This window comes from Salvelinus fontinalis, unplaced genomic scaffold (genome assembly GCF_029448725.1).
Source record: "Salvelinus fontinalis isolate EN_2023a unplaced genomic scaffold, ASM2944872v1 scaffold_0020, whole genome shotgun sequence".
NCBI lineage: Eukaryota > Metazoa > Chordata > Actinopteri > Salmoniformes > Salmonidae > Salvelinus > Salvelinus fontinalis.
The window spans coordinates 827433-852005 of NW_026600229.1; positions in this window are offsets into that span (position 1 = coordinate 827433).

The window sequence follows — 24573 nt, forward strand, 5'->3', positions numbered from 1 at the left end:
TGGGGTGTGGCTGTCTGCCTCTGTTCTTCCTGAGCATTCTGGAACCTGGGGTGTGGCTGGCTGCCTCTGTCCTTCCTGAGCATTCTGGAACCTGGGGTGTGGCTGTCTGCCTCTGTCCTTCCGGAGCATTCTGGAACCTGGGGTGTGGCTGGCTGCCTCTGTCCTTCCTGAGCATTCTGGAACCTGGGGTGTGGCTGTCTGCCTCTGTCCTTCCGGAGCATTCTGGAACCTGGGGTGTGGCTGTCTGCCTCTGTCCGTCCTGAGCATTCTGGAACCTGGGGTGTGGCTGGCTGCCTCTGTCCTTCCTGAGCATTCTGGAACCTGGGGTGTGGCTGTCTGCCTCTGTCCTTCCTGAGCATTCTGGAACCTGGGGTGTGGCTGGCTGCCTCTGTCCTTCCTGAGCATTCTGGAACCTGGGGTGTGGCTGTCTGCCTCTGTCCTTCCGGAGCATTCTGGAACCTGGGGTGTGGCTGTCTGCCTCTGTCCGTCCTGAGCATTCTGGAACCTGGGGTGTGGCTGGCTGCCTCTGTCCTTCCTGAGCATTCTGGAACCTGGGGTGTGGCTGTCTGCCTCTGTCCTTCCTGAGCATTCTGGAACCTGGGGTGTGGCTGGCTGCCTCTGTCCTTCCTGAGCATTCTGGAACCTGGGGTGTGGCTGGCTGCCTCTGTCCTTCCGGAGCATTCTGGAACCTGGGGTGTGGCTGGCTGCCTCTGTCCTTCCGGAGCATTCTGGAACCTGGGGTGTGGCTGTCTGCCTCTGTCCTACCTGAGCATTCTGGAACCTGGGGTGTGGCTGTCTGCCTCTGTCCTTCCTGAGCATTCTGGAACCTGGGGTGTGGCTGGCTGCCTCTGTCCTTCCGGAGCATTCTGGAACCTGGGGTGTGGCTGGCTGCCTCTGTCCTTCCGGAGCATTCTGGAACCTGGGGTGTGGCTGGCTGCCTCTGTCCTTCCTGAGCATTCTGGAACCTGGGGTGTGGCTGGCTGCCTCTGTCCTTCCGGAGCATTCTGGAACCTGGGGTGTGGCTGGCTGCCTCTGTCCTTCCGGAGCATTCTGGAACCTGGGGTGTGGCTGTCTGCCTCTGTCCTTCCGGAGCATTATGGAACCTGGGGTGTGGCTGTCTGCCTCTGTCCTTCCGGAGCATTCTGGAACCTGGGGTGTGGCTGTCTGCCTCTGTCCTTCCGGAGCATTCTGGAACCTGGGGTGTGGCTGGCTGCCTCTGTCCTTCCGGAGCATTCTGGAACCTGGGGTGTGGCTGTCTGCCTCTGTCCTTCCGGAGCATTCTGGAACCTGGGGTGTGGCTGTCTGCCTCTGTCCTTCCGGAGCATTCTGGAACCTGGGGTGTGGCTGTCTGCCTCTGTCCTTCCGGAGCATTCTGGAACCTGGGGTGTGGCTGTCTGCCTCTGTCCTTCCGGAGCATTCTGGAACCTGGGGTGTGGCTGTCTGCCTCTGTCCTTCCGGAGCATTCTGGAACCTGGGGTGTGGCTGTCTGCCTCTGTCCTTCCGGAGCATTCTGGAACCTGGGGTGTGGCTGTCTGCCTCTGTCCTTCCGGAGCATTCTGGAACCTGGGGTGTGGCTGTCTGCCTCTGTCCTTCCGGAGCATTCTGGAACCTGGGGTGTGGCTGGCTGCCTCTGTCCTTCCGGAGCATTCTGGAACCTGGGGTGTGGCTGTCTGCCTCTGTCCTTCCGGAGCATTCTGGAACCTGGGGTGTGGCTGGCTGCCTCTGTCCTTCCTGAGCATTCTGGAACCTGGGGCGTGGCTGTCTGCCTCTGTCCTTCCGGAGCATTCTGGAACCTGGGGTGTGGCTGTCTGCCTCTGTCCTTCCTGAGCATTCTGGAACCTGGGGTGTGGCTGTCTGCCTCTGTCCTTCCGGAGCATTCTGGAACCTGGGGTGTGGCTGTCTGCCTCTGTCCTTCCTGAGCATTCTGGAACCTGGGGTGTGGCTGTCTGCCTCTGTCCTTCCGGAGCATTCTGGAACCTGGGGTGCGGCTGTCTGCCTCTGTCCTTCCGGAGCATTCTGGAACCTGGGGTGTGGCTGGCTGCCTCTGTCCTTCCGGAGCATTCTGGAACCTGGGGTGTGGCTGTCTGCCTCTGTCCTTCCGGAGCATTCTGGAACCTGGGGTGTGGCTGTCTGCCTCTGTCCTTCCGGAGCATTCTGGAACCTGGGGTGTGGCTGTCTGCCTCTGTCCTTCCGGAGCATTCTGGAACCTGGGGTGTGGCTGTCTGCCTCTGTCCTTCCGGAGCATTCTGGAACCTGGGGTGTGGCTGTCTGCCTCTGTTCTTCCTGAGCATTCTGGAACCTGGGGTGTGGCTGGCTGCCTCTGTCCTTCCTGAGCATTCTGGAACCTGGGGTGTGGCTGTCTGCCTCTGTCCTTCCGGAGCATTCTGGAACCTGGGGTGTGGCTGGCTGCCTCTGTCCTTCCTGAGCATTCTGGAACCTGGGGTGTGGCTGTCTGCCTCTGTCCTTCCGGAGCATTCTGGAACCTGGGGTGTGGCTGTCTGCCTCTGTCCGTCCTGAGCATTCTGGAACCTGGGGTGTGGCTGGCTGCCTCTGTCCTTCCTGAGCATTCTGGAACCTGGGGTGTGGCTGTCTGCCTCTGTCCTTCCTGAGCATTCTGGAACCTGGGGTGTGGCTGGCTGCCTCTGTCCTTCCTGAGCATTCTGGAACCTGGGGTGTGGCTGTCTGCCTCTGTCCTTCCGGAGCATTCTGGAACCTGGGGTGTGGCTGTCTGCCTCTGTCCGTCCTGAGCATTCTGGAACCTGGGGTGTGGCTGGCTGCCTCTGTCCTTCCTGAGCATTCTGGAACCTGGGGTGTGGCTGTCTGCCTCTGTCCTTCCTGAGCATTCTGGAACCTGGGGTGTGGCTGGCTGCCTCTGTCCTTCCTGAGCATTCTGGAACCTGGGGTGTGGCTGGCTGCCTCTGTCCTTCCGGAGCATTCTGGAACCTGGGGTGTGGCTGGCTGCCTCTGTCCTTCCGGAGCATTCTGGAACCTGGGGTGTGGCTGTCTGCCTCTGTCCTTCCTGAGCATTCTGGAACCTGGGGTGTGGCTGTCTGCCTCTGTCCTTCCTGAGCATTCTGGAACCTGGGGTGTGGCTGGCTGCCTCTGTCCTTCCGGAGCATTCTGGAACCTGGGGTGTGGCTGGCTGCCTCTGTCCTTCCGGAGCATTCTGGAACCTGGGGTGTGGCTGTCTGCCTCTGTCCTTCCGGAGCATTCTGGAACCTGGGGTGTGGCTGTCTGCCTCTGTCCTTCCGGAGCATTCTGGAACCTGGGGTGTGGCTGTCTGCCTCTGTCCTTCCGGAGCATTCTGGAACCTGGGGTGTGGCTGTCTGCCTCTGTCCTTCCGGAGCATTCTGGAACCTGGGGTGTGGCTGGCTGCCTCTGTCCTTCCGGAGCATTCTGGAACCTGGGGTATGGCTGTCTGCCTCTGTCCTTCCGGAGCATTCTGGAACCTGGGGTGTGGCTGTCTGCCTCTGTCCTTCCGGAGCATTCTGGAACCTGGGGTGTGGCTGTCTGCCTCTGTCCTTCCGGAGCATTCTGGAACCTGGGGTGTGGCTGTCTGCCTCTGTCCTTCCGGAGCATTCTGGAACCTGGGGTGTGGCTGTCTGCCTCTGTCCTTCCGGAGCATTCTGGAACCTGGGGTGTGGCTGTCTGCCTCTGTCCTTCCTGAGCATTCTGGAACCTGGGGTGTGGCTGTCTGCCTCTGTCCTTCCTGAGCATTCTGGAACCTGGGGTGTGGCTGTCTGCCTCTGTCCTTCCGGAGCATTCTGGAACCTGGGGTGTGGCTGTCTGCCTCTGTCCTTCCGGAGCATTCTGGAACCTGGGGTGTGGCTGTCTGCCTCTGTCCGTCCTGAGCATTCTGGAACCTGGGGTGTGGCTGTCTGCCTCTGTCCTTCCTGAGCATTCTGGAACCTGGGGTGTGGCTGTCTGCCTCTGTCCGTCCTGAGCATTCTGGAACCTGGGGTGTGGCTGTCTGCCTCTGTCCTTCCTGAGCATTCTGGAACCTGGGGTGTGGCTGTCTGCCTCTGTCCGTCCTGAGCATTCTGGAACCTGGGGTGTGGCTGTCTGCCTCTGTCCTTCCTGAGCATTCTGGAACCTGGGGTGTGGCTGTCTGCCTCTGTCCTTCCTGAGCATTCTGGAACCTGGGGTGTGGCTGTCTGCCTCTGTCCGTCCTGAGCATTCTGGAACCTGGGGTGTGGCTGGCTGCCTCTGTCCGTCCTGAGCATTCTGGAACCTGGGGTGTGGCTGTCTGCCTCTGTCCTTCCTGAGCATTCTGGAACCTGGGGTGTGGCTGTCTGCCTCTGTTCTTCCTGAGCATTCTGGAACCTGGGGTGTGGCTGGCTGCCTCTGTCCTTCCTGAGCATTCTGGAACCTGGGGTGTGGCTGTCTGCCTCTGTCCTTCCTGAGCATTCTGGAATCTGGGGTGTGGCTGTCTGCCTCTGTCCGTCCTGAGCATTCTGGAACCTGGGGTGTGGCTGTCTGCCTCTGTCCTTCCTGAGCATTCTGGAACCTGGGGTGTGGCTGTCTGCCTCTGTCCTTCCTGAGCATTCTGGAACCTGGGGTGTGGCTGTCTGCCTCTGTCCTTCCTGAGCATTCTGGAACCTGGGGTGTGGCTGGCTGCCTCTGTCCTTCCTGAGCATTCTGGAACCTGGGGTGTGGCTGTCTGCCTCTGTCCTTCCGGAGCATTCTGGAACCTGGGGTGTGGCTGTCTGCCTCTGTCCTTCCTGAGCATTCTGGAACCTGGGGTGTGGCTGGCTGCCTCTGTCCTTCCTGAGCATTCTGGAACCTGGGGTGTGGCTGTCTGCCTCTGTCCTTCCTGAGCATTCTGGAACCTGGGGTGTGGCTGGCTGCCTCTGTCCGTCCTGAGCATTCTGGAACCTGGGGTGTGGCTGTCTGCCTCTGTCCTTCCTGAGCATTCTGGAACCTGGGGTGTGGCTGGCTGCCTCTGTCCTTCCTGAGCATTCTGGAACCTGGGGTGTGGCTGTCTGCACCCTTCCTACCCCCTTCTACTGCCCCCTCGACCTGGGGTGTGACTGTCTGCACCCTTCCTACCCCCTTCTACTGCCCCCTCGACCTGGGGTGTGGCTGTCTGCACCCTTCCTACCCCCTTCTACTGCCCCCTCGACCTGGGGTGTGGCTGTCTGCACCCCTCCTACCCCCTTCTACTGCCCCCTCGACCTGGGGTGTGGCTGTCTGCACCCTTCCTACCCCCTTCTACTGCCCCCTCGACCTGGGGTGTGGCTGTCTGCACCCCTCCTACCCCCTTCTACTGCCCCCTCGACCTGGGGTGTGGCTGTCTGCACCCTTCCTACCCCCTTCTACTGCCCCCTCAACCTGGGGTGTGGCTGTCTGCACCCTTCCTACCCCCTTCTACTGCCCCCTCGACCTGGGGTGTGGCGGTCTGCACCCTTCCTACCCCCTTCTACTGCCCCCTCGACCTGGGGTGTGGCTGTCTGCACCCTTCCTACCCCCTTCTACTGCCCCCTCGACCTGGGGTGTGGCTGTCTGCACCCTTCCTACCCCCTTCTACTGCCCCCTCGACCTGGGGTGTGGCTGTCTGCACCCTTCCTACCCCCTTCTACTGCCCCCTCAACCTGGGGTGTGGCTGTCTGCACCCCTCCTACCCCCTTCTACTGCCCCCTTATCCCATAGTGTTCATGTCTGCACCCTTCCCATCCCCTCCCTCCTTCCATCCATTACTCCGCTCCGACCACACCCTCGTTGGTGTAGGTGGAACAAGAGAACTCTGACAGATACCCAGCTCCTTGCTGCCATTCACAGTTTAATTATGTGAATTATGATAATGAATGTTAATGTCTCAAACTACACCTCACTAAGATAATGACTAAGATAATGAGTGTTAGTATCTCAAAACTACACCTCACTGAGATAATGACTAAGATTATGTGTGTTAGTATCTCAAAACTACACCTCACTGAGATAATGACTAAGATTATGAGTGTTAGTATCTCAAAACTACACCTCACTGAGATAATGACTAAGATTATGTGTGTTAGTATCTCAAAACTACACCTCACTGAGATAATGACTAAGATAATGAGTGTTAGTATCTCAAAACTACACCTCACTGAGATAATGACTAAGATTATGAGTGTTAGTATTCCAAAACTACACCTCACTGAGAGAGAGAGAGAGACAGAGAGAGAGACAGAGAGAGACAGAGAGAGAGAAGGAGAGAGAAGGAGAGAGAGAGAGAGAGAGAGAGAGAGAGAGAGAGAGAGAGAGAGAGAGAGAGAGGGGGAGAGAGAGAGAGAGAGAGAGAGAGAGAGAGAGAGAGAGAGAGGGAGAGAGAAGGAGAGAGAAGGAGAGAGAAGGAGAGAGAAGGAGAGAGAAGGAGAGAGAAGGAGAGAGAGACATCACAGTTAAACAGTAAAGATAATGTGTATTATGTCTCCTTCTGTAACTCTGGTTCATTCAACCGTAATGCTCCCCCCCCCTTCCTGCTCTCCGCTCTATTCAGCATCAATGTGTCGGCTGCTTGAAAAGGGGACCTGTGGAAACAGTGAAATATATCTAGCCGACTACGCCATCTTGGGAAATGTGATGCATCAGTTTATGGTTGAACAGCCGATCTACACGGACGGGTTTGTGACCCTGACTACACCACCCACACACTCAGGGCTTCCTGGAACAGGGTGGTACGGTAGTGTGACCGTGACTACACCACCCACACACTCAGGGCTTCCTAGAACAGGGTGTTACGGTAGTGTGACCCTGACTACACCACCCACACACTCAGGGCTTCCTGGAACAGGGTGGTACGGTAGTGTGACCCTGACTACACCACCCACACACTCAGGGCTTCCTAGAACAGGGTGGTATGGTAGTGTGACCCTGACTACACCACCCACACACTCAGGGCTTCCTAGAACAGGGTGGTACGGTAGTGTGACCCTGACTACACCACCCACACACTCAGGGCTTCCTAGAACAGGGTGGTACAATAGGCTACTTCTGCTAACAGCCTCTTTAATGTGTGATGTGACACATCTAGTCTCCCCCAAACACGATGAGTGGTATTACTTCCCCCGAGGACAGGAAGTGCCTCTGTAGTCTGGGAACAGTATGCTTCATGAGAACTCATTATGACTGAACCAACCCTCTGGCATCCTGGAGATATTTGACAGTAGATGGGTCTCTGGAAAAGGGCAACTGAAAGATACTCATTTACACTGCTTCTCTGTAGTTGTTCTGGTGTCTGCTAAAGAAACCACGGTCACCAAATGTCTATTTTTCCATGCAATTACTCATTCATTATAAAATGGCTCGTCTGTTTATTTTGGTTATTGACTCACCATCAAGTGGTTCAGCATAGAATTCACTGACCCTCTAGTCGATTCACTGACCCTCTAGTCGATTCACTGACCCTCTAGTCGATTCACTGACCCTCTAGTCGATTCACTGACCATCTAGTCGATTCACTGACCCTCTAGTCGATTCACTGACCCTCTAGTCGATTCACTGAACCTCTAGTTGATTCACTGACCCTCTAGTCGATTCACTGACCCTCTAGTCGATTCACTGACCACCTAGTCGATTCACTGACCCTCTAGTCGATTCACTGACCATCTAGTCGATTCACTGACCCTCTAGTCGATTCACTGACCATCTAGTCGATTCACTGACCCTCTAGTCGATCTATTGATAATATAATTGAGACTTGGTGAAGACAATGTGCTCTTGATAACACCATCAGACTTGGTGAAGACAATGTCCTCTTGATAATACCACCAGACGTGGTGAAGACAATGTCCTCTCGATAATATAATGAGACTTGGTGAAGACAATGTCCTCTTGATAATACCACCAGATGTGGTGAAGACAATGTCCTCTTGATAATATAATCAGTCTTGGTGAAGACAATGTCCTCTCGATAATATAATCAGTCTTGGTGAAGACAATGTCCTCTTGATAATATCATCAGACTTGGTGAAGACAATGTCCTCTTGATAACACCATCAGTCTTGGTGAAGACAATGTCCTCTTGATAACACCATCAGTCTTGGTGAAGACAATGTCCTCTTGATAACACCATCAGACTTGGTGAAGACAATGTCCTCTTGATAATATAGTCAGTCTTGGTGAAGACAATGTCCTCTTGATAACACCATCAGACTTGGTGAAGACAATGTCCTCTTGATAACACCATCAGACTTGGTGAAGACAATGTCCTCTTGATAATACCATCAGACTTGGTGAAGACAATGTCCTCTTGATAATACCATCAGACTTGGTGAAGACAATGTCCTCTTGATAACACCACCAGACTTGGTGAAGACAAAGTCCTCTTGATAATACCATCAGACTTGGTGAAGACAATGTCCTCTTGATAACACCACCAGACTTGGTGAAGACAATGTCCTCTTGATAATACCATCAGACTTGGTGAAGACAATGTCCTCTTGATAACACCACCAGACTTGGTGAAGACAATGTCCTCTTGATAATACCATCAGACTTGGTGAAGACAATGTCCTCTTGATAATACCATCAGACTTGGTGAAGACAATGTCCTCTTGATAACACCATCAGACTTGGTGAAGACAATGTCCTCTTGATAACACCATCAGTCTTGGTGAAGACAATGTCCTCTTGATAACACCACCAGACTTGGCGAAGACAATGTCCTCTTGATAACACCATCAGACTTGGTGAAGACAATGTCCTCTTGATAATACCATCAGACTTGGGGAAGACAATGTCCTCTTGATAACACCATCAGACTTGGTGAAGACAATGTCCTCTAACACCATCACAAGACAGTATTCAGTTCTGATTCTAGTGAAAATAAGCCGTTGTGGTAGTGAGGGGTGGAGGGGGGGGACCGGCTGGAGAGCAGCCAGGTTTGGGATGTGCTGAGTAGGCAGTTAGTCCGGCGGTAAGCACCTCTCTCTGCTCCTCTCTGGTCCTCTCTGGTCCTCTCTGGTCCTCTCTCTGCCCCTCTCTCTGCTCCTCTCTCTGCCCCTCTCTCTGCTCCTCTCTCTGCCCCTCTCTGGTCCTGTGGGAACCTGGGCAGAGCAGGTCTGGAGCACGTTACAGGCTCTAAGCTCTCCACTCTCTGCCCCTCTCTCTGCTCCTCTCTGGTCCTGTGGGAACCTGGGCAGAGCAGGTCTGGAGCACGTTACAGGCTCTAAGCTCTCCTCTCTCTGCCCCTCTCTCTGCTCCTCTCTCTGCCCCTCTCTCTGCCCCTCTCTGGTCCTGTGGGAACCTGGGCAGAGCAGGTCTGGAGCACGTTACAGGCTCTAAGCTCTCCTCTCTCTGCCCCTCTCTGGTCCTGTGGGAACCTGGGCAGAGCAGGTCTGGAGCACGTTACAGGCTCTAAGCTCTCCTCTCTCTGCCCCTCTCTCTGCTCCTCTCTCTGCCCCTCTCTCTGCTCCTCTCTGGTCCTGTGGGAACCTGGGCAGAGCAGGTCTGGAGCACGTTACAGGCTCTAAGCTCTCCTCTCTCTGCTCCTCTCTCTGCTCCTCTCTCTGCCCCTCTCTCTGCTCCTCTCTGGTCCTGTGGGAACCTGGGCAGAGCAGGTCTGGAGCACGTTACAGGCTCTAAGCTCTAAAGCTCAACCATCACTGAGGCTGGTGTTTCCCCACCCTGTACACTAAGTCACTGTATACACAGAGCACACACACGTTATATACCTTACACATTACACCCAGGGGTGCACACACACACACACACACACACACACACACACACACACATACACACAGGTGTGCACACACACACACACACACACACACACACACACACACACACACACACACACACACACACACACACACACACACACACGTTATATACCTTACACATTACACCCAGGGGTGCACACACACACACACACACACACACACACACACACATACACACAGGTGTGCACACACACACACACACACACACACACACACACACACACACACACACACACACACACACACACACACACACACGTTATATACCTTACACATTACACCCAGGGGTGCACACACACGCACACGCACACGCACACGCACACGCACACGCACACGCACACACACACACACACACACACACGTTATATACCTTACACATTACACCCAGGGGTGCACACACACACACACACACACACACACACACACACACACACACACACACACACACACACGTTATATACCTTACACATTACACCCAGGGGTGCACACACACACACACACACACACACACACACACACACACACACACACACACACACACACACACACACACACACACACACACGTTATATACCTTACACATTACACCCAGGGGTGCACACACACACACACACACACACACACACACACACACACACACACACACACACACACACACACACACACACACACACACACACGTTATATACCTTACACATTACGCCCAGGGGTGCACACACACACACACAGGCGCGCACACACACACACACACACACACACACACACACACACACACACACACACACACACACACACACACACACTGGTGTGCATACACGCACACACACACACATACACACCTCACACCTTGTGAGCCCCTCCCTTCTCCAAACTCTCTACGATTTCCGTTGAAAGGTCTTTATGACAATCTGAAATTCCCCCATCCTCCAACCCTTTCCACCCTACCCCTAGCCTGGTACTTTGTATTTAGCCTGGTACTGTGTAGTTAGCCTGGTACTTTGTAGTTAGCCTGGTATACTGCTGGATAAAGCCTGGTACTTTGTAGTTAGCCTGGTATACTGCTGGATAAAGCCTGGTACTGTGTAGTTAGCCTGGTACTGTGTAGTTAGCCTGGTACTTTGTAGTTAGCCTGGTATACTGCTGGATAAAGCCTGGTACTGTGTAGTTAGCCTGGTATACTGCCCACGGCCGAACATCGCTTGCTGGCACAGTGGAGGGGGCCCTATGAGGTAATGAAAAGGGTCTCACCGGTCAATTACCTCATCAAGCAACCTGATAGAAGGAAGAAGGTCCAACTCTATCACATAAACCTGTTAAAGCCGTACCATGGAAGAGAGGAGGAGGTGGCTTTGATGGCCCTGGAGGGAAAAGGAAAAGAGGAGGCTCTACCACCGGTGCGCCGTGGTCAAACTCTCCTGCCGGAGCAGTCAAGACAGCTAGACAAGCTGATTATGAACTTCGGTCGAATATTCTCTCCATTCCCAGGACAAACAGATGTCCTGTTCCACCATATCCACACTGAACCCGGCAAGAAGGTGCATATCCGCCCTTACAGGATTCCTGAGGCTCGCCGAGTCATCGCTAAGAACGAGGTAAGGGAGATGTTGAGGATGGGTGTGATCGAGCCATCGACGAGTGAGTGGTCCAGTCCCATAGTCCTGGTCCCCAAAACCGATGGTAGTATGAGACTCTGCAACGATTTTAGGGCCGTGAATGCCATCTCTACATTCGATGCGTATCCCATGCCCCGCGTGGATGAACTCTTGGAGCGCTTAGGAAAGGCCAAGTTCATCACCACCCTGGATTTGACGAAGGGATATTGGCAAGTGCCGGTGGCTCCGGAGGATCGCCCAAAGACTGCCTTCGCCACACCAGAGGGGCTTTTCCAGTGTGTGAGGATGCCCTTCGGACTGCATGGTGCCGCTGCAACTTTCCAACGCCTCATGGATGCCATTCTACGGCCCCATCAAGAGTATGCAGCGGCGTACATAGACGATGTGGTTATCCACAGCGAGGACTGGGATAGTCACCTCCTGCGATTACGGGCGGTGCTCGTGAGTTTGGAAGCCACAGGGTTGACGGCCAATCCAAATAAATGCTGCCTGGGTCTGTCCGAAGCGGAATACCTGGGGTACACCGTGGGGAATGGGAAAATACGCCCACAGGCAGAGAAGACTAGGGCAATTCGGGACTGGCCGCGACCCCGGACCAAGCGGGACGTGCGGGCCTTCTTAGGGATAACGGGATATTATCGCCGTTTTATCCCGGGATATGCAACCATTGCCAATCCCCTCACAAACCTCATCAAGAAAAACTTGCCAAACCAGGTAGAGTGGAAAGACGAGACGGAAGAGGTCTTTCAATCGCTAAAAGATGGCCTGTGTTCTGATCCCGTCCTACAGGCTCCGGACTTCTCACAAGAGTTCATTGTGCAGGTCAACGCCTCGGATACAGGGCTCGGGGCCGTACTAGCTCAGGGTAAAGGCGAAGCAGAGAAGCCGATTCTCTTCATAAGTAGGAAGTTCAGCGATCGGGAACAGAGGTATGCTACCGTAGAGAAAGAGGCCTTAGCCATTAAGTGGGCCCTCGATTATCTCCTGTACTACCTACTGGGTCGGAGGTTTGCTTTAGTTACGGACCATGCGCCCCTCACGTGGATGGCTGGTAAGAGAAACAATAACAACAGAATAGCCAGATGGTTTTTGTCTTTACAACCGTTCTCTTTCCATGTCATCCACAGGGCCGGATCGAGGAACGGGAATGCAGACGCGCTGTCCCTACCCGACTTAGACGGTGCGTCTGGCGCCCGACCCTCCGGTTCGGTCCTGAGGGGGAAGGTATGTGGAAGGACCACCAGAGGGCAGGCTGAGCTCACGGATGGTAGCCCAACAAGGCATGGGAGACAGGTGAACCAGAGGCAATTAAGCACAGCTGACACTACTAATGAGATATTCTCCTTCCCCTATAAGAGAGAGTATGGAACCAGCAAGGAGGGGGAACTATCTCTGGGAGATGGCCACCGAGACAGAGGAGCTATCTAGGAAGAACCATTAAGACGGTGACAATGTCGTGACTTTTTGTTGTAATTTAAAGACAATGGTATTGTGTTCCTGTTTTGCTCTGGAGAAGAAGATATATGTTTTATTCCTTTGGAGAGTTTCATTGATTCTGTTGGAGTGTTTGTGTTGTCCAAATGCCCTCAATATAGAACTTTGTTCAATCAAAAAAACCTACTCCTGACTCGTTTGTTCCACCTTCCCGCTTTAGAGTGACGCCCAATTACTTGGTCCGCTCACATTAGCCTGGTATACTGCTGGATAAAGCCTGGTACTGTGTAGTTAGCCTGGTACTGTGTAGTTAGCCTGGTACTTTGTAGTTAGCCTGGTATACTGCTGGATAAAGCCTGGTACTGTCTATTTAGCCTGGTATACTGCTGGATAAATCCTAATACTTTGTATTTAGCCTGGTACTGTGTAGTTAGCCTGGTACTGTGTAGTTAGCCTGGTACTGTGTAGTTAGCCTGGTACTGTGTAGTTAGCCTGGTATACTGCTGGATAAAGCCTGGTACTGTGTAGTTAGCCTGGTACTGTGTAGTTAGCCTGGTACTGTGTAGTTAGCCTGGTACTGTGTAGTTAGCCGTGTATACTGCTGGATAAAGCCTGGTACTTTGTAGTTAGCCTGGTAAACTGCTTGATAAAGCCTGGTACTTTGTAGTTAGCCTGGTATACTGCTGGATAAAGCCTGGTACTGTCTAGTTAGCCTGGTAAACTGCTGGATAAAGCCTGGTACTTTGTATTTAGCCTGGTATACTGCTGGATAAAGCCTGGTACTGTGTAGTTAGCCTGGTACTGTGTATTTAGCCTGGTATACTGCTGGATAAAGCCTGGTACTGTGTAGTTAGCCTGGTACTGTGTAGTTAGCCTGGTATACTGCTGGATACAGCCTGGTACTGTGTAGTTAGCCTGGTACTATGTAGTTAGCCTGGTACTGTGTAGTTAGCCTGGTACTGTGTAGTTAGCCTGGTATACTGCTGGATAAAGGCTGGTACTGTGTAGTTAGCCTGGTATACTGCTGGATAAAGCCTGGTACTGTGTAGTTAGCCTGGTACTGTGTAGTTAGCCTGGTATACTGCTGGATAAAGCCTGGTACTGTGTAGTTAGCCTGGTACTGTGTAGTTAGCCTGGTACTGTGTAGTTAGCCTGGTATACTGCTGGATAAAGCCTGGTACTTTGTATTTAGCCTGGTAAACTGCTGGATAAAGCCTGGTACTTTGTATTTAGCCTGGTAAACTGCTGGATAAAGCCTGGTACTTTGTATTTAGCCTGGTATACTGCTGGATAAAGCCTGGTACTGTGTAGTTAGCCTGGTACTGTGTAGTTAGCCTGGTACTGTGTAGTTAGCCTGGTATACTGCTGGATAAAGCCTGGTACTGTGTAGTTAGCCTGGTATACTGCTGGATAAAGCCTGGTACTGTGTAGTTAGCCTGGTACTTTGTAGTTAGCCTGGTATACTGCTGTATATAGCCTGGTACTGTGTAGTTAGCCTGGTACTGTGTAGTTAGCCTGGTATACTGCTGGATAAAGCCTGGTACTGTGTAGTTAGCCTGGTACTGTGTAGTTAGCCTGGTACTGTGCAGTTAGCCTGGTACTGTGCAGTTAGCCTGGTACTGTGTAGTTAGCCTGGTACTGTGTAGTTAGCCTGGTATACTGCTGGATAAAGCCTGGTACTGTGTAGTTAGCCTGGTACTGTGTAGTTAGCCTGGTACTGTGTAGTTATTCTGGTAAACTGCTGGAAAAAAGCCTGGTACTTTGTATTTATCCTGGTATACTACTGGATAAAGCCTGGTACTGTGTAGTTAGCCTGGTACTGTGTAGTTAGCCTGCCTGGTACTTTGTATTTATCCTGGTATACTGCTGGATAAAGCCTGGTACTGTGTAGTTAGCCTGGTACTTTGTAGTTAGCCTGGTATACTGCTCAATAAAGCCTGGTACACACTAGTGGTGGAGGAAAGGGGAGGAGGGGAGGGGAGAGTAGAGGAATAGAGGAGAATCATTTGCATTTTTTTATTTATTTAACCTTTATTTAACTAGGCAAGTCAGTGAAGAACAAATTTTTATTTACAATGACGTCCTACCAACAGGCAAAGGGCCTCCTGAGGGACGGTGGCTGGAATTAGTTAAAAGTATATTTTTGTATACAATATAAATATTGTTGGACACAGACAACAGCACAAAGGGCAAGAAGGTAGAGACAACAATACATCACGCAAAGCAGCCACAACTGTCAGTAAGAGTGTCCATGATTGAGTCTTTGGATGAAGAGATGGAGATAAAACTGTCCAGGTTGAGTGTTTGTTGCAGCTCGTTCCAGTCGCTAGCTGCAGTGAACTGAAAAGACGAGCGACCCAGGGATGTGTGTGCTTTGGGGACCTTTAGCAGAATGTGACTGGCAGAACGGGTGTTGTATGTGGAGGATGAGGGCTGCAGTAAATATCTCAGATACGGGGGGGAGTGAGGCCTAAGAGGGTTTTGTAAAGGAACATCAGAAGGGAGGAGAGGAGAGGGGAAGGAGAGGAGAGGAGGGGAGGGGAGGAGATCAGAGGGGGAGGTGAGGGGTGAGGCAAGGAAAGGGGGAGGAGAGGAGAGGGTGGGGGGGGAAAGGGGGATTAGAGGGGGGGGAAAGGGGGAGGAAAGGAGAGGGAGAGGAGAGGAGAGGGGGCGGGCAGGGGGAGTGCAGAGGAGGGTGGGAGAGGAGAGGGGAAGTGTAGAGGAAGGTGGAAGAGGAAAGGGGGAGTGTAGAGGAAGGTGGGAGAGGAGAGGGGGAGTGTAGAGGAGAGGGGAAGGAGAGGGGGAGTGTAGAGGGAGGTGGGAGAGGAGAGGGGGAGTGTAGAGGAGAGGGGAAGGAGAGGGGGAGTGTAGAGGAAGGTGGGAGAGGAGAGAGGGAGTGCAGAGGAAGGTGGGAGAGGAGACGGGGAGTGTAGAGGAGAGGGGAAGGAGAGGGGGAGTGTAGAGGAGAGGGGAAGGAGAGAGGGAGTGCAGAGGAAGGTGGGAGAGGAGAGGGGGAGTGTAGAGGGGGAGTGTAGAGGAGAGAGGGAGTGTAGAGGAAGGTGGGAGAGGAGAGGGGGAGTGTAGAGGAGAGGGGGAAGGAGAGGGAGAGTGTAGAGGAGAGGGGAAGGAGAGAGGGAGTGCAGAGGAAGGTGGGAGAGGAGAGGGGGATTGTAGAAGGAGGTGGGAGAGGAGAGGGGGAGTGTAGAGGAGGGTGGGAGAGGAGAGGGGGAGTGCAGAGGAAGGTGGGAGAGGAGAGGGGGAGTGTAGAGGAAGGTGGGAGAGGAGAGTGGGAGTGTAGAGGAAGGTGGGAGTGTAGAGGAAGGTGGGAGAGGAGAGGGGGAGTGAAGAGGAGAGGGAAGGAGAGGGGGAGTGTAGAGGAAGGTGGGAGACGAGAGGGGGAGTGTAGAGGAGAGGGGAAGGAGAGGGGGAGTGTAGAGGAGGGTGGGAGAGGAGAGAGGGAGTGCAGAGGAAGGTGGGAGAGGAGAGGGGGAGTGTAGAGGAGGGTGGGAGAGGAGAGGGGGAGTGTAGAGGAGGGTGGGAGAGGAGAGGGGGAGTGTAGAGGAGGGTGGGAGAGGAGAGGGGGAGTGTAGAGGAGGGTGGGAGAGGAGAGGGGGAGTGTAGAGGAGGGTGGGAGAGGAGAGAGGGAGTGCAGAGGAAGGTGGGATACTGTCTCTATGCTCCCACAGAGCTCTGGGCAGACACAGGTGCAGGGAAGCAGACATGCCAACACACAGAGCCTCCAACAACAAACTGTCAGAGAACAGGATTGTGGGGGAATGGGGAAGAGGAGTGCACCTGATGATATATCAGCCAGAGTCACATGTCATCTCTCACCCAATCACCAGACAGTTGGCCAGTAATATGATCCAATCACCAGAGAGTTGGCCGGTTATATGATCCAATCACTAGAGAGTTGGCCGGTTATATGATCCAATCACCAGAGAGTTGGCCAGTTATATGATCCAATCACCAGAGAGTTGGCCGGTTATATGATCCAATCACCAGAGAGTTGGCCGGTTATATGATCCAATCACCAGAGAGTTGGCCGGTTATATGATCCAATCACCAGAGAGTTGGCCAGTTATATGATCCAATCACCAGAGAGTTGGCCAGAGTTATAACCAACGAGTCAGTCAGTTATGTATCGTAGCCTGTTCTCATAGATAACAATAACCTACCAAATGACAAACATTGTCTATCAACCAATAAAGACTAATTTTACACAATCCATTTTAGTATTAGAACGGTGAAGGGCGGTGACAGTAGTGATGTTAACTATCACCCCATTTCAAGGCTTCCTTCTCTACCTAACATTCTGGAATACTTGGTAAATGTACAACTTTGCTCTATGATATCTGAGAAATGTATTTGGAATGTAAACCAATCAGGGTTTAGTCCTGGTCATAGTACTATTACAGAACCACTACAGTCAGGGTATAGTCCTGGACATAGTACTATTACAGAACCACTACAGTCAGGGTTTAGTCCTGGACAACAACCACTACAGTCAGGGTTTAGTCCTGGACATAGTACTATTACAGAACCACTACAGTCAGGGTTTAGTCCTGGTCATAGTACTATTACAGAACCACTACAGTCAGGGTTTAGTCCTGGTCATAGTACTATTACAGAACCACTACAGTCAGGGTATAGTCCTGGACATAGTACTATTACAGAACCACTACAGTCAGGGTTTAGTCCTGGACATAGTACTATTACAGAACCACTACAGTCAGGGTTTAGTCCTGGACATAGTACTATTACAGAACCACTACAGTCAGGGTTTAGTCCTGGACATAGTACTATTACAGAACCACTACAGTCAGGGTTTAGTCCTGGACATAGTACTATTACAGAACCACTACAGTCAGGGTTTAGTCCTGGACATAGTACTATTACAGAACCACTACAGTCAGGGTTTAGTCCTGGTCATAGTACTATTACAGAACCACTACAGTCAGGGTTTAGTCCTGGTCATAGTACTATTACAGAACCACTACAGTCAGGGTTTAGTCCTGGTCATAGTACTATTACAGAACCACTACAGTCAGGGTTTAGTCCTGGTCATAGTACTATTACAGAACCACTACAGTCAGGGTTTAGTCCTGGTCATAGTACTATTACAGAACCACTACAGTCAGGGTTTAGTCCTGGTCATAGTACTATTACAGAACCACTACAGTCAGGGTTTAGTCCTGGACATAGTACTATTACAGAACCACTACAGTCAGGGTTTAGTCCTGGACATAGTACTATTACAGAACCACTACAGTCAGGGTTTAGTCCTGGTCATAGTACTATTACAGAACCACTACAGTCAGGGTTTAGTCCTGGTCATAGTACTATTACAGAACCACTACAGTCAGGGTTTAGTCCTGGACATAGTACTATTACAGAACCACTACAGTCAGGGTTTAGTCCTGGTCATAGTACTATTACAGAACCACTACAGTCAGGGTTTAGTCCTGGTCATAGTACTATTACAGAACCACTACAGTCAGGGTTTAGTCCTGGTCATAGTACTATTACAGAACCACTACAGTCAGGGTTTAGTCCTGGTCATAGTACTATTACAACAACCACTACAGTCAGGGTTTAGTCCTGGTCATAGTACTATTACAACAACCACTACAGTCAGGGTTTAGTCCTGGACATAGTACTATTACAGAACCACTACAGTCAGGGTTTAGTCCTGGACATAGTACTATTACAGAACCACTACAGTCAGGGTATAGTCCTGGACATAGTACTATTACAGAACCACTACAGTCAGGGTTTAGTCCTGGACATAGTACTATTACAGAACCACTACAGTCAGGGTATAGTCCTGGACAACAACCACTACAGTCAGGGTTTAGTCCTGGTCATAGTACTATTACAGAACCACTACAGTCAGGGTTTAGTCCTGGTCATAGTACTATTACAGAACCACTACAGTCAGGGTTTAGTCCTGGTCATAGTACTATTACAGAACCACTACAGTCAGGGTTTAGTCCTGGTCATAGTACTATTACAGAACCACTACAGTCAGGGTTTAGTCCTGGACATAGTACTATTACAGAACCACTACAGTCAGGGTTTAGTCCTGGACATAGTACTATTACAGAACCACTACAGTCAGGGTTTAGTCCTGGTCATAGTACTATTACAGAACCACTACAGTCAGGGTTTAGTCCTGGACATAGTACTATTACAGAACCACTACAGTCAGGGTTTAGTCCTGGTCATAGTACTATTACAGAACCACTACAGTCAGGGTTTAGTCCTGGACATAGTACTATTACAGAACCACTACAGTCAGGGTTTAGTCCTGGACATAGTACTATTACAGAACCACTACAGTCAGGGTTTAGTCCTGGTCATAGTACTATTACAGAACCACTACAGTCAGGGTTTAGTCCTGGACATAGTACTATTACATAACCACTACAGTCAGGGTTTAGTCCTGGTCATAGTACTATTACAGAACCACTACAGTCAGGGTTTAGTCCTGGACAACAACCACTACAGTCAGGGTTTAGTCCTGGACATAGTACTATTACAGAACCACTACAGTCAGGGTTTAGTCCTGGACATAGTACTATTACAGAACCACTACAGTCAGGGTTTAGTCCTGGTCATAGTACTATTACAGAACCACTACAGTCAGGGTTTAGTCCTGGTCATAGTACTATTACAGAACCACTACAGTCAGGGTTTAGTCCTGGTCATAGTACTATTACAGAACCACTACAGTCAGGGTTTAGTCCTGGTCATAGTACTATTACAGAACCACTACAGTCAGGGTTTAGTCCTGGTCATAGTACTATTACAGAACCACTACAGTCAGGGTTTAGTCCTGGTCATAGTACTATTACAGAACCACTACAGTCAGGGTTTAGTCCTGGACATAGTACTATTACAGAACCACTACAGTCAGGGTTTAGTCCTGGACATAGTACTATTACAGAACCACTACAGTCAGGGTTTAGTCCTGGACATAGTACTATTACAGAACCACTACAGTCAGGGTTTAGTCCTGGACATAGTACTATTACAGAACCACTACAGTCAGGGTTTAGTCCTGGACATAGTACTATTACAGAACCACTCCAGTCAGGGTTTAGTCCTGGTCATAGTACTATTACAGAACCACTACAGTCAGGGTATAGTCCTGGACATAGTACTATTACAGAACCACTACAGTCAGGGTTTAGTCCTGGTCATAGTACTATTACAGAACCACTACAGTCAGGGTTTAGTCCTGGTCATAGTACTATTACAGAACCACTACAGTCAGGGTTTAGTCCTGGTCATAGTACTATTACAGAACCACTACAGTCAGGGTTTAGTCCTGGACATAGTACTATTACAGAACCACTACAGTCAGGGTTTAGTCCTGGACATAGTACTATTACAGAACCACTACAGTCAGGGTTTAGTCCTGGACATAGTACTATTACAGAACCACTACAGTCAGGGTTTAGTCCTGGTCATAGTACTATTACAGAACCACTACAGTCAGGGTTTAGTCCTGGACATAGTACTATTACAGAACCACTACAGTCAGGGTTTAGTCCTGGACATAGTACTATTACAGAACCACTACAGTCAGGGTTTAGTCCTGGACATAGTACTATTACAGAACCACTACAGTCAGGGTTTAGTCCTGGACATAGTACTATTACAGAACCACTACAGTCAGGGTTTAGTCCTGGACATAGTACTATTACAGAACCACTACAGTCAGGGTTTAGTCCTGGACAACAACCACTACAGTCAGGGTTTAGTCCTGGACAACAACCACTACAGTCAGGGTTTAGTCCTGGTCATAGTACTATTACAGAACTACTACAGTCAGGGTTTAGTCCTGGACATAGTACTATTACAGAACCACTACAGTCAGGGTTTAGTCCTGGACATAGTACTATTACAGAACCACTACAGTCAGGGTTTAGTCCTGGACATAGTACTATTACAGAACCACTACAGTCAGGGTTTAGTCCTGGACATAGTACTATTACAGAACCACTACAGTCAGGGTTTAGTCCTGGACATAGTACTATTACAGAACCACTACAGTCAGGGTTTAGTCCTGGACATAGTACTATTACAGAACCACTACAGTCAGGGTTTAGTCCTGGACATAGTACTATTACAGAACCACTACAGTCAGGGTTTAGTCCTGGACATAGTACTATTACAGAACCACTACAGTCAGGGTTTAGTCCTGGTCATAGTACTATTACATAACCACTACAGTCAGGGTTTAGTCCTGGACATAGTACTATTACATAACCACTACAGTCAGGGTTTAGTCCTGGACATAGTACTATTACAGAACCACTACAGTCAGGGTTTAGTCCTGGTCATAGTACTATTACAGAACCACTACAGTCAGGGTTTAGTCCTGGACAACAACCACTACAGTCAGGGTTTAGTCCTGGACATAGTACTATTACAGAACCACTACAGTCAGGGTATAGTCCTGGTCATAGTACTATTACAGAACCACTACAGTCAGGGTTTAGTCCTGGTCATAGTACTATTACAGAACCACAACAGTCAGGGTTTAGTCCTGGTCATAGTACTATTACAGAACCACTACAGTCAGGGTTTAGTCCTGGTCATAGTACTATTACAGAACCACTACAGTCAGGGTTTAGTCCTGGTCATAGTACTATTACAGAACCACTACAGTCAGGGTTTAGTCCTGGTCATAGTACTATTACAGAACCACTACAGTCAGGGTTTAGTCCTGGTCATAGTACTATTACAGAACCACTACAGTCAGGGTTTAGTCCTGGACATAGTACTATTACAGAACCACTACAGTCAGGGTTTAGTCCTGGACATAGTACTATTACAGAACCACTACAGTCAGGGTTTAGTCCTGGTCATAGTACTATTACAGAACCACTACAGTCAGGGTTTAGTCCTGGTCATAGTACTATTACAGAACCACTACAGTCAGGGTTTAGTCCTGGACATAGTACTATTACAGAACCACTACAGTCAGGGTTTAGTCCTGGTCATAGTACTATTACAGAACCACTACAGTCAGGGTTTAGTCCTGGTCATAGTACTATTACAGAACCACTACAGTCAGGGTTTAGTCCTGGTCATAGTACTATTACAGAACCACTACAGTCAGGGTTTAGTCCTGGTCATAGTACTATTACAACAACCACTACAGTCAGGGTTTAGTCCTGGTCATAGTACTATTACAACAACCACTACAGTCAGGGTTTAGTCCTGGACATAGTACTATTACAGAACCACTACAGTCAGGGTTTAGTCCTGGACATAGTACTATTACAGAACCACTACAGTCAGGGTATAGTCCTGGACATAGTACTATTACAGAACCACTACAGTCAGGGTTTAGTCCTGGACATAGTACTATTACAGAACCACTACAGTCAGGGTATAGTCCTGGACAACAACCACTACAGTCAGGGTTTAGTCCTGGTCATAGTACTATTACAGAACCACTACAGTCAGGGTTTAGTCCTGGTCATAGTACTATTACAGAACCACTACAGTCAGGGTTTAGTCCTGGTCATAGTACTATTACAGAACCACTACAGTCAGGGTTTAGTCCTGGTCATAGTACTATTACAGAACCACTACAGTCAGGGTTTAGTCCTGGACATAGTACTATTACAGAACCACTACAGTCAGGGTTTAGTCCTGGACATAGTACTATTACAGAACCACTACAGTCAGGGTTTAGTCCTGGTCATAGTACTATTACAGAACCACTACAGTCAGGGTTTAGTCCTGGACATAGTACTATTACAGAACCACTACAGTCAGGGTTTAGTCCTGGTCATAGTACTATTACAGAACCACTACAGTCAGGGTTTAGTCCTGGACATAGTACTATTACAGAACCACTACAGTCAGGGTTTAGTCCTGGACATAGTACTATTACAGAACCACTACAGTCAGGGTTTTATTCCTGGTCATAGTACTATTACAGAACCACTACAGTCAGGGTTTAGTCCTGGACATAGTACTATTACATAACCACTACAGTCAGGGTTTAGTCCTGGTCATAGTACTATTACAGAACCACTACAGTCAGGGTTTAGTCCTGGACAACAACCACTACAGTCAGGGTTTAGTCCTGGACATAGTACTATTACAGAACCACTACAGTCAGGGTTTAGTCCTGGACATAGTACTATTACAGAACCACTACAGTCAGGGTTTAGTCCTGGTCATAGTACTATTACAGAACCACTACAGTCAGGGTTTAGTCCTGGTCATAGTACTATTACAGAACCACTACAGTCAGGGTTTAGTCCTGGACATAGTACTATTACAGAACCACTACAGTCAGGGTTTAGTCCTGGACATAGTACTATTACAGAACCACTACAGTCAGGGTTTAGTCCTGGACATAGTACTATTACAGAACCACTCCAGTCAGGGTTTAGTCCTGGACATAGTACTATTACAGAACCACTACAGTCAGGGTTTAGTCCTGGACATAGTACTATTACAGAACCACTCCAGTCAGGGTTTAGTCCTGGTCATAGTACTATTACAGAACCACTACAGTCAGGGTATAGTCCTGGACATAGTACTATTACAGAACCACTACAGTCAGGGTTTAGTCCTGGTCATAGTACTATTACAGAACCACTACAGTCAGGGTTTAGTCCTGGTCATAGTACTATTACAGAACCACTACAGTCAGGGTTTAGTCCTGGTCATAGTACTATTACAGAACCACTACAGTCAGGGTTTAGTCCTGGACATAGTACTATTACAGAACCACTACAGTCAGGGTTTAGTCCTGGACATAGTACTATTACAGAACCACTACAGTCAGGGTTTAGTCCTGGACATAGTACTATTACAGAACCACTACAGTCAGGGTTTAGTCCTGGTCATAGTACTATTACAGAACCACTACAGTCAGGGTTTAGTCCTGGACATAGTACTATTACAGAACCACTACAGTCAGGGTTTAGTCCTGGACATAGTACTATTACAGAACCACTACAGTCAGGGTTTAGTCCTGGACATAGTACTATTACAGAACCACTACAGTCAGGGTTTAGTCCTGGACATAGTACTATTACAGAACCACTACAGTCAGGGTTTAGTCCTGGACAACAACCACTACAGTCAGGGTTTAGTCCTGGACAACAACCACTACAGTCAGGGTTTAGTCCTGGTCATAGTACTATTACAGAACCACTACAGTCAGGGTTTAGTCCTGGTCATAGTACTATTACAGAACCACTACAGTCAGGGTTTAGTCCTGGACATAGTACTATTACAGAACCACTACAGTCAGGGTTTAGTCCTGGACATAGTACTATTACAGAACCACTACAGTCAGGGTTTAGTCCTGGACATAGTACTATTACAGAACCACTACAGTCAGGGTTTAGTCCTGGACATAGTACTATTACAGAACCACTACAGTCAGGGTTTAGTCCTGGACATAGTACTATTACAGAACCACTACAGTCAGGGTTTAGTCCTGGACATAGTACTATTACAGAACCACTACAGTCAGGGTTTAGTCCTGGACATAGTACTATTACAGAACCACTACAGTCAGGGTTTAGTCCTGGACATAGTACTATTACAGAACCACTACAGTCAGGGTTTAGTCCTGGTCATAGTACTATTACATAACCACTACAGTCAGGGTTTAGTCCTGGACATAGTACTATTACATAACCACTACAGTCAGGGTTTAGTCCTGGACATAGTACTATTACAGAACCACTACAGTCAGGGTTTAGTCCTGGTCATAGTACTATTACAGAACCACTACAGTCAGGGTTTAGTCCTGGACAACAACCACTACAGTCAGG